This window comes from Pelodiscus sinensis, chromosome 4, assembly GCF_052426305.1.
Source record: "Pelodiscus sinensis isolate ZL-2025 chromosome 4, ASM5242630v1, whole genome shotgun sequence".
Classification (NCBI taxonomy): domain Eukaryota; kingdom Metazoa; phylum Chordata; order Testudines; family Trionychidae; genus Pelodiscus; species Pelodiscus sinensis.
In genome coordinates this window covers 128,325,794-128,343,032 of record NC_143055.1, presented here as the reverse complement: position 1 = coordinate 128,343,032, position 17,239 = coordinate 128,325,794, and the positions used below count along the sequence as shown (strand labels likewise).

At 46.7% G+C, this 17,239-nt stretch overlaps 1 protein-coding gene across 3 annotated transcripts in view; it reads left to right on the top strand.

Moving 5' to 3' along the window:
• The window catches only part of SHROOM3 (shroom family member 3), a 232,498-nt gene that overhangs the window by 88,930 nt on the left and 126,329 nt on the right, over positions 1-17,239 (top strand). Inside the window, exon 2 of one of the 3 annotated variants that reach the window (XM_006133877.5) lies at positions 2,288-5,135. The exons of the other annotated variants lie outside the window; for them this stretch is intronic. The gene's annotated coding sequence lies outside the window, so the exon portion shown is untranslated. The remainder of the gene's footprint in view (positions 1-2,287; positions 5,136-17,239) is intronic. 3 annotated transcript variants of the gene reach the window in all.

The window sequence follows — 17,239 nt, the reverse complement described above, 5'->3', positions numbered from 1 at the left end:
AGGCCATTTTACAAATGGGAAACTGAGGCCTAAGGAGGGAAAGTAGGACTAGAACACAGATCTTCTGAGTCTTAGTTTAGCGCTCTAGCCATGCTACCTCTCTTGCTGAAGTCAGTGGAGCCCTGATAACTTAGAGCAGAATATCAAAGGAGTATAATATCCATATATATGAGGGCACGGTGTGATAATATTAGACATCCAGCTAACTAAAATCATGCCGGGCCATAGATGTTGCGGGACCAGAGAGTGCTAGACTAGAGAGGTTCAACCTGTACTGTATTTCAAGGAAGAATGCCCTGTAGTTATAGCTGGATCCTCAAACTTTGGCAACTCAAGTTCAGATCCCTGCTCCAACAGATTTTATAACCCTGGGTAAACTGCGTCGTCTCTGTGGTCTAGCCAAGGTATTTAAGTGCCTAACTTCCACCGATTTCAATACGCCCCAGAGGCTTAACAAAATCCTCTTCCCTTGCAAGACCCTCTTGTTATAGTTCAGGGTTTTAAAAAGACAGCCTGAAAAGTCTTCTACGCAGCCGGGCAAATGATCCTAGCGGGGTTTGGGAGAAAATACACGAGTAACTTTCCTTTTGGGCCCATTGATGTCAATAGAAAGAGTCCCATTGATTTCAATAGACTGCAGCTCAGACTCTTATTGAACAGGGTTTCCTCGCTGGCCCTTCTTCCTTTTCATTTGTTGGGTGGAAATGGATTTGTCCTGAAGGGGAGGGAAGGGAAGCTGCTGGCATTTTTACAGCAAGCCGAGTGCCAGTACTCCCCTTCAAAGAGCTTTGTGGCCTTACCCTCTCCTCTGGCAGCACGAATGTAATTTCACGTCGTATTTGACCACGCGCCAAAAAATTAAATCAAATAAATCCCACTTTGGTGAATGCAATTAATTAGAAGATGGATTTGGCTCCCGCTCCACTCCTTGAGACAGAGGCTGGCTCCGCAGTGCAGCGATTTGTATCCAGATGATCATTGTTCAGTACAGTTACTTCTGTACAATATTGGTGACGGCCGGGGAGGGAAGGGGGGATAGAGCCCATGAACGTTACCAGATTAGCAGCTCTGGAGACCAGAGTCTTGAGTTGAGAAAAAGAATGGGAGGGTGTTTTCTGACTATGGTTTATGGTTTTGGGCTCAGGAGAGAGGGATTCACTCCCTATCTGTTGGACTTTGCACCCATCTTCTTTCTACAGCTCAGTTCACCTTCTGTTGACTAGGAATAATCAGAGTTCCTTTTCCTCACTTTTTGCCAGTGGTGCATAGGCACTTGGGGGTAGGGACTGTCTTTTATTGTTGTTTGTACAGCACCTACCACAGTGCGCCCTCATCTTGTTTGGGACATTTAAGGGCTATGGCAGGGGTGGGCAATACTTTTAGACAAGGGCCACTTTGCTCATTTTTGAAGTGGCCCTGGGCTGCCCCGGAAGGGACGGGGCTTCTGGCAGAAAGGATGGGGTCAGGACACTTCCTGCTCCTCCTTCCACAGACCCTGATTGGCTTGGAGGTGGGGGAGCACGTGAAGTCTTTGCCCCCGCCCTCCCCCACCTAGAGAGAGCTGCCAGCTGTTCTGAACAGCTGGGGGTTCCTTCTAGGCACCCGCCCCTTGCAGAGCAGGAGGAGACTTCACATGCTCTCCCACGCCAATCAGGGCCTGGAGGCGGGAGGAGCACACAAAGTCTCTTGCTCGGGTGCGCGGCCTTTGCAGGGAGGGAGAGACTTTGCACTCTCCTCCTGCCTTCAGGGCCTGATTGGTCTGGGGGCAGGGGAGGGGCCGGATCCAGCTAGCGGAGGCCCCTCTGCCCACCCTTGGGCTATGGTAATACTGTACTACAGTTAATAATAATGGAACAGCACACATATTATCAATGGAGCTGCACCCATTAAACAGAGGCCCAAGCCCAAGGCTTGTAAAGTATTTTGGAGATCTAGAGCATGTTCCTAGACTATTGAAGAGCTTTGCGGGTGATTTTGTTGTGTGTAGGTTCCAGCCCGTACAGCCCATACTGTTTAAATGCTAAGTATTTTTATGAACGTTGAAGTGCTTTCAGACCCGTTCATCAAAACGTCTCCAGTTCTTGCTCTAGTGAGGAGGCCCAACACCACACCTAGAGCAAAGAAAGCTAATCTAGACCAACGAATTTTAATAAATAACACAATGAATTAAGAATCATTGCAGATATACTGCCTGTCAAGTGTTTAAACCAGCTTCTAATTTAGGTTTTGCCCTGTGGGAAAATGTTGACCAGGAAATCAGTGTGCTCATTTGTTTTTATAATTTCAGGTCATTGACGGTGGTAGGGTGACCATGTCCAAATGCCTTTGCCGTCTAACATGGTGCCAGCTGTCACAGTGTGTTACTCTCCGTGGGGCATTGGACACTGAGCTGCTGGCAAGAGATCTACAGTAAGTGGAGCATTGCCAAATGGACAAGATGCTGGCTTTTAGACGCTGCCCTAGAAATGCAGACGCAGGCACAGCAGCTCTGGAGAAAAAGCTCGGTCCTGTGATATCCCACAAATAATCAAACTGGATTTGCATGCGTCAGGAAAACCCTGCTAGTCCAGAGCAATGTGGTATTTTAGGGCTCAGTCCTGCTTCTTCTGAAACCCCTGTTGGCTTCATTTGGAGCAGGGTCAGGCCAGTATAGAACATAAAAGCTAATAAAGTGTTCTGCTGGTTTCTGCCTCACTTCTGCATCGGCGGTTTGGTCTAGGCTGACCTTTAGATTCTGGGGCAAACAGTAGGACCTGAGTCAGGGTACTCTTCTCTGTACACGTGGAAAGAATTGCAGCATGATAGCTTCAAATGACTCAGATCAGCAAAATCTAGATGAAGGGTTGAATTTAAAAGTCCTGTATTGTACAAGTCTCCTGTGGCATTGCTTCAGTTTGGAGTCCATTTTGATTCGTATCATAAATCTGATTATTTATTAAAGGGGGTTTATAATTTGCATTGCAGTGAAATCAGATGCGTATACACTGCCAAACTGCCTGGGTTGTTTATTAAATTCACTCAGAAAGATTAAATATTTATTGTGCCACTGTCCTGGAATCTGATCCCAGTTAAATCCAACATAACTCCTCTGATATAAATGTTTGTCTCAATTTACATGAATGTAACAGACATTGGTGACCTACTTCTCATCTCCCTTACACTGGAGTATTTCTGCAGGATTAAATGGAGCTGGTTCTGTGTCAGTGAGACCAGAATCAGGTCCTGGAATCTAGTTCACAGAACTTAAATACAGAGCAAAGGTTAAATCTACAATAGCCATGAACACGATACATCATCAATCATATTTATTGAAGGTTTGTTTTTACTAGAGATGATAGAATTATATGTGGTGAATCAATTGAAAAAATTAACCTTTTTTTCTGTTTACAAATTGTTTGTGACTTTGATTACAGGTAAAGTGATCTTTTTGCCGAATAATTTGTGCAAACATATTTCAGCCTGAGGTTCGTTGGCAGACTGGTCCCTGTGGATATTTGCTGTTCCTTATTTGTGGGGTGTGATTGGTCGTATATGTCACAAGGTATTGCTTTTGCTTTTTGACAGAACGAGTGAAACTTTTAAAACAAGGAATACAAATGAGGAACAGCAACAACACACAACCAGTAGTGAACACTCTTGTTCACATGCGGACTTGTTGGCTTATGGCATTTGTGCAAAGGGCAGCCTTTCCCCAAATATTTATTCAACAATAGCTGCCTTGCACAAATGTTTGTGAATAATGTATCAATCTTCATGTGACCATGGAACAAACAGCTGTTAGGAATTCAAACAAATTCTTGAGAATATCTATATGCAATATCCTGCCTGTTGTGATGACATGAGGAGAGCAACGTGCTAGTGTCATTAGGTATCAGTTGTGGCTACACTTATGTAGATGGTTTTATATGAGTAGCAAGCTTTTAAAATAGATCTTAATCCTGAGAGTTACTTTCTGCTGCTCTCAGACCAAACCAAGCTCTTTAAGAAAGAGCAGCCATATCCAAATGAATTCAGATCCATCACAAGCTGAAAAGAGCCAGAGAAATCAGATTATAGCTACTACTCCATCCCCCTATTTGCCATCTCTTTGTAGCATTGTTGCAAAGGTTGATGTTTCCACTGTTAAACTGCAGTGGGAGAACCAAACAAGCTACCATCAGCAGTGATCTCTGAGGAATGGAAGGGTTGCTCAGCAGTTAGAGCACTAGATCAGGATGTAGGAAATCTGACTGTTTAATACCCTCTTCTGCCAGATTTGTGTGCAGTAGCTTGCCTCAGGCCTTATCTTCACTTACAAGGAGATAAGAGTTGATTTAGTCTAGTAAGGACATGCTAAATTGACCGTTGATCATGTTCCCATCAACTGTGATACTCCACCGAGTCACGAGGAGTAACAGAAGTCTACAGGAGAGTTTTTCCCATCGACTCCTGCAGTCAGGACTCCACGGTAAGTCAAACTAAGGTATGTCGACTCCAGCTATGCTAGTCATGAAGCTGGAGTTGTGTAACTTAGTTCGACTTTGCCCCCTAGTGTCGACATGGTCTGTCATCTCACCTGTAAAATAGGGGTAATTCTCCCCTTCCTGACAGGGGTATAATGAAGGGAGCTATGTTAAAGACTGAGAGGTGTTCAGATGCTATGGTGGGGAGGCCATTTAAATATCTAAGACAGTAGAGATGGCATGACAGGTTACAAGAGGTTGTCAGCCATTGATCTCGGCTGTGGCAGGAATAGATGGGGATCACATTCACCAGAAATCATAACAGAAGCCGCCTTGGCATCCTCGCTCTGTGTATTTCCCCTTCTATCACAGTCTCTGCTTTCTGTCAGGCCTGCTGACGATTGATTGGTAGGAGGGCAGTAATTTGAGCTGCCTTTTGCAGTTTGCTGCCTGAGCCGCCTGCTTAGCTGCTAGGTCAGTGCTGAGGTGCCTCAGCGCAAACCACCTGTATCTGAGACTCGTTATCTTAATTGCTGCCCTCCTCTTTCTTCCTTTTCTGAGACAGCATTCTAATTCTTTCCTGTAAGTGCTGAGCCTGCCACATGGCAGGTCGCCTGTACGGTGCCGTCCGTCTTGGGAGCAGCGCACAAGCAAGGATGAGGCTGTTTGAGGCTTGGGCTGGTTTTTCGTAAGGTAAGCAGCCTTTAGGCAGCTCTTGCAGAGCGAGCTGGCCTTGGCTTTCCGCCTGCTCAAGTAATAGCTTGTGTGGCTGGGTTCTTGAGGGGGAGGGGGAAAAATCCAGACTCCTGTTGGTCCTAAATGCTGAAGGATCCCAAGTGAACAAACAAGTGTTCAGGTGATGAAGTGAGCTGCTGCTGTGTGTGAGACTCGGAGCAAAGAGGAGCAGCACTGCGCGGGCAATGTTAAAATCCAGACCGGGGGAAAAAATCCGAGTGTTGAGTTGAAAGGGCTTTCAGAGACCATGGTGACAGGTGATCTTATAGACATCTCAAGACAGAAAAATATTTAAGGCCAGGCCTTCAGCTGGTATAGATGGGCGTAATTCCATAGACTTCAGAAGCTGGCACACGCAACAAGAGGGGTGTAATGAATCTTTTACTCCAGGCCATCCCCAATAGACAACATCCTCACAAGGCATTGCTAAGATTCCCTTTATCGTTAAAGGCTCTCTGAAGTAGCAGATTTATACTAGTTCCGCGTGGGCTGTGTGAGGCAAGTTTCAATCCAAGTGATGCTTTGCATCTGTGTTTTTAATCAGGACTGAGCAGCCATACAGAGCTATTTGCCTGTAGGCAGCAGAATAAGAATTTAAAAGGTCCAAATCCTCCATTTTAACTCTTATTGTGGAATTACACCAATTTACACCAGAATATATACAACATTGTAAATTGCTTATCAAACAACACAGGAAGGACTTTGAACTTTGATTTAGATTATGGTTTTATTTCCCTTAGTATAATGCAGAACAAATATATAGACAAGTTACCCATTTTACTGTGAGCATTATTTGTAGGCCTATTATTCTGTTATTTACTAAGGTACACTAGAACCGGAGTTCATATATATCAGCCTAGTTCCATTCAAATCAGCATCCTGAGGTTGGGCCCACTACGTGAAAATTGGGGGAAGACAATGGTTGACTGGCATGAGTGGTAATTGTGGTTTGTTTTCATAATTGTAGGAAAGGGAGTATTTCCTTCTGGGGATTTCTCTTTGGGGAAAATTGTCCTCAAATGGGTTATGGTTCCAGCCAAGCCTCAATGGTTTGTGGATGATGCATTTTACTTTGTTTAACGCACACTGATTAACCTTAGGAGTGACAGCTTTAGAGAGTAAGAAGACTCTCGCAATGGTAATGGGATTGATTTATAGAGCAAATACCCATCATTCTAGGTCAGTGTTTCTCAACCTTTTTTTATAAGTACCTCCTTTAAAAAACATTATAAGTACCCCCGGTACCTACAGTTTTCAGACACAATTTTTTCTATTATTTTTTTCTGTTATTGCAACACATTTGTTTAAACGACTTAATCGTAGCCGGCCGGGCAATGACATTTTTGAGTGTAAAAAGTACAAAAATAATAAAGTGCTGGAAAACTGAAAACAAAAATTCAGTTTTCTCCACGTTTCAGTTGTATTGATGTACCCCCCTCAGACTTCTCTCAAGTACCCCTAAAGGTATTCAGACCACTGGTTGAGAAACACTGTTCTAGGTGAAACATCTTGCACTCCAAAAGACTCTGCTTTTTTTTTTTCTTGCCTATGTGCCATTTTTAACTGATCTCGTGGAAATAAATGGGGCGGACAGATCATTGGTTGTATAGCAACTTTAATCCTCGGAACGCTGCCACTTCCCAGGTTGTCAGTCCTGCAAATGGTTGGAGAGCAGGGGCGAGAGGGTGTATTCGTTCTCTGGCATACATATTCCTATATTCCTGCAGTGCCTTGAGGGGGAATCTAGCCCCCACCTCAGCAGCCCTGAAAGTCTCTTGCCTTTGGATGAGTCTGGATTTGAAGGGTATTTCTGAGCAGCACAAATTCCAGGTCCCTGGGAGCTGTTTGGAGAGGGGTCAGTTCCTAGCTGGACTGTAGGATGTGGGAGGTCAGAGGGGAGACTGCTCTGCAGAGTCGCCAGTCCTCATCTTCCCATGATGGATCTGTACTAGGAGCACGTCTTAATCATGCAGCTGAATTAACTTCTGTAAAGTGGCTGCGTTGGCTTGGAGGGAGAGGATGCCTTCCCTCCTCCCCTCCCCCCGCCCCTGTGCAATTCAGATCGTCTGTCTGAGCAGGGGTGGGGTGGGAACAAAGAACTCAGTGATGTAGTAGAGTAGCAATCTTGTACTAGCAAGGGTCCTTATCCAATGCCCTGTACAGTCTGCCATTGGCATCAGAGGGTCTCAGACCAGGCGCTATATGAGTATCTCTAATTCAAGTTTCCATCTTTAATTCTGTGAATCATTTATGCTGACTGGCACCCGAGTAATTCTGTGAACCGTAACGTGTAACATGTATGTAGCTAATACATATTATGGCTGAGATTTCCAAAGCTGTGGATGGGATTCGGATGCCCATTTTCTATTAAAAGAAATTGAGCATCCAAACCTCTTAGGTAGCTTTTAAAATGTCAGGCCTGGTCTACAGGAGGATTTTACGTAAGTACTATGCAGCTACGTGTCTTGTGAAGAATCCGCACCCCTGATGGATGTAGCTACCCTGGCCTAAACTCTGTGTAAACAAGTGTGTGATTGGAAAAATTCTTCTGTCAAACTGGCTACGGCCTCCCAGGGAGTTAGATTATGTACCCCACAGAGAGAATCACTCCCACTGGCGTAGGTCGTGTCTATACTGAAGCCCTCCATTGGTGGCAGCTGTGGCATGGTCGTGTTTTCAGTGTAGATGCAGACTAAGGGTATCAATAACGTCTCTCACTCTCCCTGGTGTATCCGATAGCCTCCCAAAGGGAACCTTTTCTGAAGTCTCCGAAGGCTTAAAAGCAGCCCTCCCTGCCCTGGCAGCTGGCTGAACAAGTACCAGGTATTGGCATCGACTTCAGATGCCAAACACAGGTCATTTCTTTTGGCTTTTTAGAAATTGCAGCCTGCAGAGACTACTTAACAATGAATCCTAGCAGCTGGGCTATGATAGGACAGGCTATGAGTGCAGACACTTATAAGCCATGGCAGCTATCGTTGGCTCAAGAGAGGTAACAGCGGGAACTGGATTAAAGATTGATAAAAAAAAAAGACGATGAACGGATGAAAGAGCCACCTGGAAACTTCATTCCTTCTTTATTTGTAACTTAAGCTCATAAACCAAATCTAAACCATTGTGTGTGTGTGAGAGAGAGGGAGAATTTCCTGTGCGACTGCTCCAAACGACTAAGGACTTGGACTAGGCAACCCCCCAAGCCCTCTCCTAATAGCAGAGTCATAAATATTCATGTCACAAGTGCACTGTCTCCCTTCTGGCTTGTGTAGCGGCGCGACCTGCTGACGTGCTGCAGGGGCAACTTTTTAATAGGTTCAGAAGAGTGGCTGTGATGAAAGAGACCCGCTCAGAAATTGTCGTCCTACCCCTTGGGAGCATGTTGGCTAATGCCGTTCCCCCAGCAGTCTATGGAGCAGTTCTCCTGCACACCACAAGGGGGCGAGATCATATACCACAGCAAGGCTTTGCCTGTTGACTTCAGCCTACGGTATCTGCGTCTTTGTCTCTTCAGGGGTTATAAATAAATAATGTCAGCCCAGCCACCAAAAGCCAGTCCGCCCCCACGGGTCTAGCTTCTCGTGTGGGACCAGCACGACAGTGACAGGCAAAGCAGATTCATACGCTTCCCTGCAAATTGAGCATTTCTGTTTGGGAGCCCAGCACAGTCTGCACTGTGTGTGCATGGGGGGGCCTAGGGCTGCCAGATGGTTTAACAAAAAATACCGAAATCCCCCCTCCCTTCTAAAAAAAAAAAAACCTACACCAGCAAATAATTCTGTTGAGGAATAAAAAAAGGGAGCGGGGGAGACCAAAGTTGTTGAGCAAAAAAAAGGGGGTGCTGCGCCTTTAAATGGCCCTACACTCCTCAGTCTCCTGCCCCCGCCAGACGTGTCAAGGGAAAATTGTCCCCACCGGGCTTCCGTCTGAGGAAAACAGGGTTTTTTCTGTTGTTGTTTTTTTGTTTTTTTTTTTTACCAGATAGGGGACCCGAATAACGGACAGTCCGGGCTAAAACCAGACACCTGGCAACCCTATGGAGGCCATGCTGTGCAGAGTTTGCCTGGGGAGCTGTGACTTCGCCTGTTCATGCAGGCTTCCAGTCCTCATGAAGGACTTTCTTTACAGGGGTAGTCTAAGCAGTACAGTCAGTCCTTAAGTTACAAACACATTGATTTACGACTGTTTGTACTTACGACCAACCTCCTATACAGCCAGAACCCGAGTTATGAACGAAACCCACACTTACGAACAGCACGGCCATACGTCAGTGAATGTAATCCGACTTACGAACACATCGAGTTACGATCAAGTGCTTAGAACGTAACTCGTTTGTAAGTCGGGGACCGGCAGTACTTAGATTCAATGCAGGGACTGTGTCTCCCAGCAGCTTGTGTCTCTGCGCACCTAGCGCTTTTGGGGTGCAACTGTAATATAAGTAGTAGTTAGGGAGCTGGAACGAGGCGTATAGTGTGAGTGCTCAGAGCTTTTGAACCAAACTGTAACCCCTGTGTATGATGGAAACCACTTTGAGCCAGGGCAGCACCTTTCGTTCCAGCCTGTATAGTAATAGATCACTGGCTAGACTCTCTCATGCAGAGCGCTGTGTTGTAGTTTATCTCATTGCTCCCCATGGAGTAGCTCCTCTCTTTCTGGACATCCAGCAGCCTTCCCTCCTCCTCCTTCCCTTCCAGTAGCTTTTCCCTCACTAACTTCTCCAGTGCTACATCTCCTGTTGCCTGTTAGACTGTAAGCTCTTTAGGACAGCAGCCCTGTCTCTGTGAGGCATCCTGCACAGAGGTGAAAATAAGTGGATGCGCTCCAGTGCGCAGCTCCGGCAAGAACTGGCTAAGCTGTGGCAAAAGCCAGCAGGGCGCTATTTAAAGAGCTGGTGGGGACCCAGGTTGTGATAGGACAGGACTGGTACGAAATTTAAGTTCCTTTCACCCCTGGTCCTGCACCCCAAAGACAGTGGAAAGATAATGATCCTCCCAGAGTGAGGGGACTAGCTTTTTGCCTCCTCCCCCGTCTTCAAACAGAAATAATCCCTGAGAGCCCTTGGAAAGCCAGCCCAGGGCCTGGTCCACCCCCGTGCTGAGTACCTGTGACTCCTGTGGGAGCTGCAAATGCTCAGCTGCTGTCTCCTTGCCAAAAGCGAGGAGTGCTCAGTGCTCCCCAGCCAGTTCAGACACTAGCTGAGTTTGGATTTCGGCAACCAGAGCAGTTTCCCAATTGTGGCATCTGGTAGCTCGCGCTGGGGAGGCAGGGGGTTGGGAGAGAGACTGCGGGAGGCCAGTCCCCAGTGCGTTGGAGCTATCGGAGCATCTTGAGGGGAGTCGCCGCCAGAGGAGCTGTGTGCATGGAGCTTGTCTAGGGGACTGGCAGGCGGCATTGAAGCCGCCAGGGCCTGAGGTATTTGAGGAATGTTAATGGTATGCTTGAGTGGAGCGTTTCTGAGCCGGGCCCTGAGAACGGCTCTCCCTGCCATCTGTTGTTAACCATGGAGTTTCATAGCAACAGCATCTCAAGAATGATTTTTTTTCATAGAGAGCCCCCCTGGCTCCCCACACACTCATGAATAAGCAGGATAGGGGCTTAGATTCCTTCACAGAGAGCTGAGCGCTTGAAAGGGGGAAATGCCTTTCTGTGCTCAGCTTGTATTTGGTTGGGGGTTTGAGGAGACATTTTTGTGTCAGACCAAGACTTATATTAGGATATGAACTGACACGTATTATAGTCTTTTGATCAGCCAAAAGCCACCAGTTCAAATCCATTCTAGGTCAACAGGGACCAGCATTGTTACCATCCGAGAACTCATTAGCATATGAGATGAGTTGATGTTAGCAGCGTATTCTCTAGCAAATGAAGATTCCCCCTTCCCCTATCACTGTCCCACTCAGTAAAACACGGGTGTATCATCCCTTTGATTTTACAGAATATTACCCAATGATAACTTGCATAGCTTTTGCATGGGCATGTTCATTTATGGGACCTCTCTTTTGTGACTAGGTGCATATGGATACAGAGAAGTTAGTCTGATGCTTCCGAGGCAGGTTCTCAGACAATTTAAATCAATGTGGTTTCAATGGCTCCAAGAGGAGTTGTCCCAGTTGACCTCAGCTCAGGACTTGGCCCTCTGACCTGACGTGTGTCACAGTACAATGATATTAATGGTCTCTCCAGCCCTCTCGTTCTGAGCATTATAGATGACAGGCTGAGAGCCCATGTTGAGAGTGCAGAGGTAGAAGAAGCCTGGCCAAATGAATGGTCTTATGTCTCCTCTTTCCTGCATTTTTCAGGGATCAGCTCCTGAACTGCAGAGCTCCTTCTTGCCTTTTCTCATCCCCTGGACTCCAGTGATGGCCCCCTTTTAAGTACAAGAGTGGTCCCATTGACTGCAATGGGGCTATTTACCTGCTAAATATTAAGCATCTGTTTAAGCATTTTGCTGGATCGGTACCAGAGGGCTCAGTACCCTACTGGATCAAGCCCCTAGAGCACCGGCCCTTTTGGGCTGGTGATGTCATGCCAAACCTGAACCCCCAAACGTTAGTGTTCAGTTTGGCAGACTAGAATAGGGCCGCTTCCAGTTTGGTTTGGGATTTCTGCTTGACCGGTTTGCCCAGGGCTTCTGCCACCCTGTCCTTTACACACACAAGCAGGGCTGGTGTGCAGTAGCTGTATAAGCAAAGGATAAATGCCAGTTTTTATCTAGTGAGCGGGAAGTAAATTGATCTTTGCAGCTCAACACACCCCCGCCTTTCTGCTCCCTACTTACTGATCCCATCCAGAGCCACTTCAAAGATCAGGCTCTCCAGTCCATACAAGTATGTTTCAATGCACTTGTGTGGCCTGCTACCTGCAGCTGTATTTGCACATTCTGTGTTTGGTGACGATGCCATTTCAGTTATGGGTCATCCTAGCGCAGGGGACTTAGCTTAGATTGTGTAGAAACGCTCTTTGTGCCAGAGAGCTGACTGGAGACCAAATGTGTTGTGCGTCCCATGTAATAGCTAGTTAGGTGTCACTGCAATTACTTCGTTTGCCCATGCAATCACAGCAACCATATGAGCAAATGCAGTTGAGTAGCTGCACCGTATTTTCTGACATGTGCAGCGTACCTTAAAATAGACTGTAAAGCAGGGTTGGGGAACCTTTTTCTGGTCGGGGGCTGTACACAAGTGAGAAGCAAAAAGAACAAAAACAAACCCAAAAATTAAAACAAAAAACCCCCTCACTGACATGGCCCCTGTCTGAGGAGGAGAAAAATCTGAGGGGTAGCTGTGTTAGTTTGTAACTTTAAAAACAACTTTAAAAAACCAAATAGTCCTGTGGCACCTTACAGGCTAACAAAAAAATGTCTAGTATCACCAGCTTTCATGGGCCACTTCTTCAGATGAGACGATCTACTTGAAGTGGGTGTTGCCCACAAAAGCGCATGATACTAGACGGCTGTGACTACACTGGCACCCTTTTCCATAAAAGGGATGCTAATGAGACACTTCAGAATTGCAAATTCCGCGGGGGATTTAAGTATCCCCCGCGGCATTTGCATGAACATGGCTGCCGCTTTTTTCCGGCTCGGGGTTTTGCCGGAGAAAAGCGCCAGTCTAGACGGGATCTTGTGGAAAATAAGCCCTTTCAAGTAGGAATAAGGGATCTTCCGGAAAAGGGCTTATTTTCCGCAAGATCCCATCTAGACTGGCGCTTTTCTCCGGCAAAACCCCGAGCCGGAAAAAAGTGGCAGCCATGTTCATGCAAATGCCGCGGGGGATACTTAAATCCCCTGCGGAATTTGCAATTCCGAAGTGTCTCATTAGCATCCCTTTTATGGAAAAGGATGCCAGTGTAGACACAGCCTGCATGTATTTTTGTTAGCCTCTAAGGTGCCACAAGACTACTTGGTTTTTTTTGTAAGTTGTGTTTGAGAGGGAGAAAGACGCTCTCCACATTCCCTTTGCACACCAGGGCCTGGGGGTCCAGGCATAGGCGTCCAGTAGCCTAGGCAGGGGAGGGGCACAGCCTTCCCAAACCGCCAGGCATGGCCCTGCCAACGCTCTTCCCCCACACTGTGTGCCGTTGGCGTTCTGGGGGGCGGAGTGCTGCTCCTGGCTGGGGAGGCTGGAACCTGGCAGTCTCCTCCGTCCCCCGGTGCTCTGGGAGCCGTACTGCGCAGCTTCCTCCACTCCCCCTGTGCTTTGAGCAGGCATCCCCTTGCCTCTCTTCCTCTCTGCGGCACACTGGGGAGGCTGTGGCGCGCTCGGTGCGCTGCCCTACCTCTCTTCTCCTCCCCAGCTCAGCACGCTGTCCCGTCTCCTCCCTTCCCTGTGGGGGCGGGGCCTCAGCAGAGGGGGTGGAGCTAAGGGCCAGCCTCCCCCTGCCCCAGCTGCACCAACTGCCCATGGGCCCAGGCTAGTAAATTTTGTGTGCTTAGCCCCATGGTGAGGCATCAGGATGGCTGGAGTGCCAGCTCAGCTCCCCAGTGTTGGGGTGAGCCCTGAGCTTCGGGAGCTGGCTCCAGGCAAGCTGGGGGCCACATCTGGCCCCCAGGCCGGAGATTCCCCAACCCTGCTGTAAAGAGCACTCAACAGCTTCTGTAGGGAACACACCTGGAGCGGGTGATGGGCTAGATGACTCGGTAGGTTCTTATAGGTGGGTTCTGTTTGGTAACTTGGCTTTATTTTTTGACTCAGTTCTCTGAGACTTTAGTGGCATGACAGGCCACACAGAGGTAACGAATTCCATGTGCTCGTTTCATATGCAAAGCCACTGTGGCTGAGCCCGGCATGGAGGCCCGTATACTTTGGAAGAGGTGACTGTGCCTTACTTTCCAAATAGCACATTGGTTTTCGTATCGATTGAACTATTGGTAATAGTCGTCCATCTAGCACATCCACGGGCAGTAAGAAATACAGGCATGCGGTGGGAAAACCACAGGAACACAATAGGGTCAGGGAGAAGAATCTCTTCATTCATGGCACTCCGGAAGATCCGACCTGCTGTGAGTTAGAAAATCATCCCCCTCAATTCTGCAGGCTGTCGTGAGCGTTTGAAATTGGGCACCAGCTATAATGGCAGGCTTGATCATAGGGAAGAGAGTGAAAGCCGATAGCTGCAGAAAGGCTGCTGGGAAGAGGGGACTCTCCCCCAATCAACAGGTAGTCATTATCACCTGTCAGCTGTCAGTTTCCAGCAGGTGATTTGTCCCACAATCATCTTTCTGAGAACTAGATTTGTTTGCCTGAGGCCATGGGTAGCGAGAGAGGGGCTGTTGGGTCTTTCAACTGACAGGTATCATTTAACCGTGATCAGAAGAAAGGTAAAGCATTTCTTCATTGGAGACAGAAGAGATTACAGCCTCTCTGCCCCTATGGAGATGGGGAAAACAAGTCATTACAATCCAGTAACTCCTTTGACCAAAGAACGTTCAAAGGAATTATTCCAAACCAGAATCCTGTCACAATAGAATTGTATCTTCCAGACGCCGTAAGACTTGCAGACACTTTCATATGTCTCTCTTTCTCTTTCCCAAGGGAAGCTGCCCCGTTTCCGGGACAGAAGATTTAGGATTTTGTTCTAACTCAGAACTATTAATATCCAGCCAAAACCTGTAACCCTCCTGCCCCAAACAGATGATCCTCTGAGGCTAATGGGTGACTTTCATAAGCAAGGACTGAATGATTTGGTTAACGTGGATTAGGGATGTTAAATTGAGATTAATCAGCTAATTGAGGAATTGATGGAATTTCCATAGTCCATGGGCGGCTCTTGCTACATTTCAAAAGCCGAGGCGCAGCAGGGATAGAATTCCATCGACTACTCGATTAGCTGATTAAGCGAAGTTTAAGTTCTCTAGTTCAATCTCATTCCATCTCTGTGAAGACCAGAAGTTTTCTCCAAAGTTGTGTGCTTTGCTTCCATTTTTGGAACACTTTAATACCAAACAGGAAATTCCTTCAGTGAGCTATAGCAGTTTTGGCAACTCTGAGATCTTTGATGTTCATCTTAAAGCCCTAGTTTTGGGAGTCATATGATTCATGAGTCTGTCAGCTTTCCTTTAAAACATGGTGGCTAGCCCTCCTGGCTCAAAACCCAGAAAGACATAATAAGTGGGCGGGGAGGATCTTTTTTATTTAATTCTTACAAAACTAACTGGACTGGCAACACTGCATAATAAGGCAAGCAAACACATTCTGCCATATGCAGGACCCAGTTCCTGGAGGGGTGGTGTATATGTGACTCCCCCCGCAAGTTCAATGGGCACCTCTGCAAATCAGGCCCATCGCATAGAATGAAATCCATTTCTCACTCTGTGCCATGAGGCTGATCCAGCTGAGATCTGTCTCCTGGCAGTAACACAGCCTCGTTTATCACTAAACCAGATTATTTATTTTGTGGAAGAGGGAGGCAGGGAAATGAATCATTGCCCGGGTTACATGGATTCCTCCTCCAAAGCATCAACACTTCGGTAACAATGAGGATAAATAATTGCCTAATGAAGCCCCCCTGTTGCAGTGGTGGTTCTCTCTTGCTGCCACTCTGTGCTGACTCCCACAGGAGGAGCTGGCCTGGGCATAACTCAGGCTTGAGGAAAATGAAAGTTTCCTCTTAACTTATGCTTAGAAAGGCACAAATGCACCTGGATAGTTCGCCTGGGGGTCTCCACATGAGCAGCACTCCTGTCCCTTGGATCTGACTTAGCCCACTTGTGGGGGAGGGGAATCATCATGCCGGGATCGACTTGTCCACTCTGGGATCTGCTCTCAGTTACATACAAGGTGTTTTGCAAAACCCACCCTGCAGGCTCCTATTTGTGCAGCACTATCTGTGGATGAACATTTCTTTCCGGCAGTCACTGGGGATCGGCTTGTGTCGTGTCATGTGAGGATTGATAACCGGATTCTTTTCTGGTAGAACTGTAGCTGTTGTTTTCATAGGAGCAGTGATGACAGTGGTTGCTGTTTGGTCATTGATTGGTTCTCAGAAGCTCCCCGGGTGGGACTTTTTTCCTGGTTTTACTTCTTCATGGCATCCTAGCTAGTTTTTCTCTCATGCCCACACTTGCCGGTCAGGGCACCAGCTGGGGGTTCAAAAAGTGTCTAGCTGCCATCTGTAGCTACACCCAACCGTTGCACATGGCCTGAGAGATGAGACCAGCTGTCCAATCTCCTCTCTCCACATTGTCTATTTTGCTGCAGAGCTTTCTGCGGTCTTTTTGCTGCTACTGCATCAGAACAGCTCCCCAAATCTATGATTGCTTTTGAGTCATTCCCGCTCTGCTCACACCTGCAGCAGTTTTTATTGTCACAACCAGTTTTTATTATTTTATTATTCACAACCCAGTTTTTATTGTCATGTTAATTCCAACCCAGTTTCATTTTAAAAGCTCGCACGTGAGAAGCTGATAGACCTCAATGGGGCTTAGCTTAAGTTTGGGAGAAGGGGGAAGAATGAGAAATAAAGACAATTGTATGTGACTAAATATTGCGCCGTTTATTTCAGTATGCCATTGCTCACTAATTTGTTTTTGAAAAACTAAGGCAATTAAAATAAAAATGACATTAATGTACCATATTAGTTGAGATTTTTACCAGCAATAAATTCAGAGCAATCCACAGCAACCACTAACTGTATTGTGCATGTATATTCAAACACAATAATGAACACCTCATACAATGTTCTCTCACTTCCCATATCTTTCATGGTGACCAAATTATCATCCCTGTGGGAACCATCATTGGAGTTTCCTGACTTTTTGTGCATGCAGAACGCTGGCCCATACCGTTGTGGCAGTATGTAGCACTTTGCATCTAATTTAAGCAATACTGTGGTCTTTGTTTGTCTCTCAGAGGCTAAAGGAAAGACAAAAGACATAGTTGAGCGTGGATCTTCTGAGACGTTCTAAGAACATGCACTCACACACATTCTGTTGCCCTCTGAGGAATTTATGGCCATTATGATGTCCTCTAATGAGCACATAATGAGACTGTTACTTCTTCACTTAATTAGTTTGACAGATTTTCATTTAAATATAAAAGACTTCTAGCCCTTAGAGAGCAAAAGGGGGG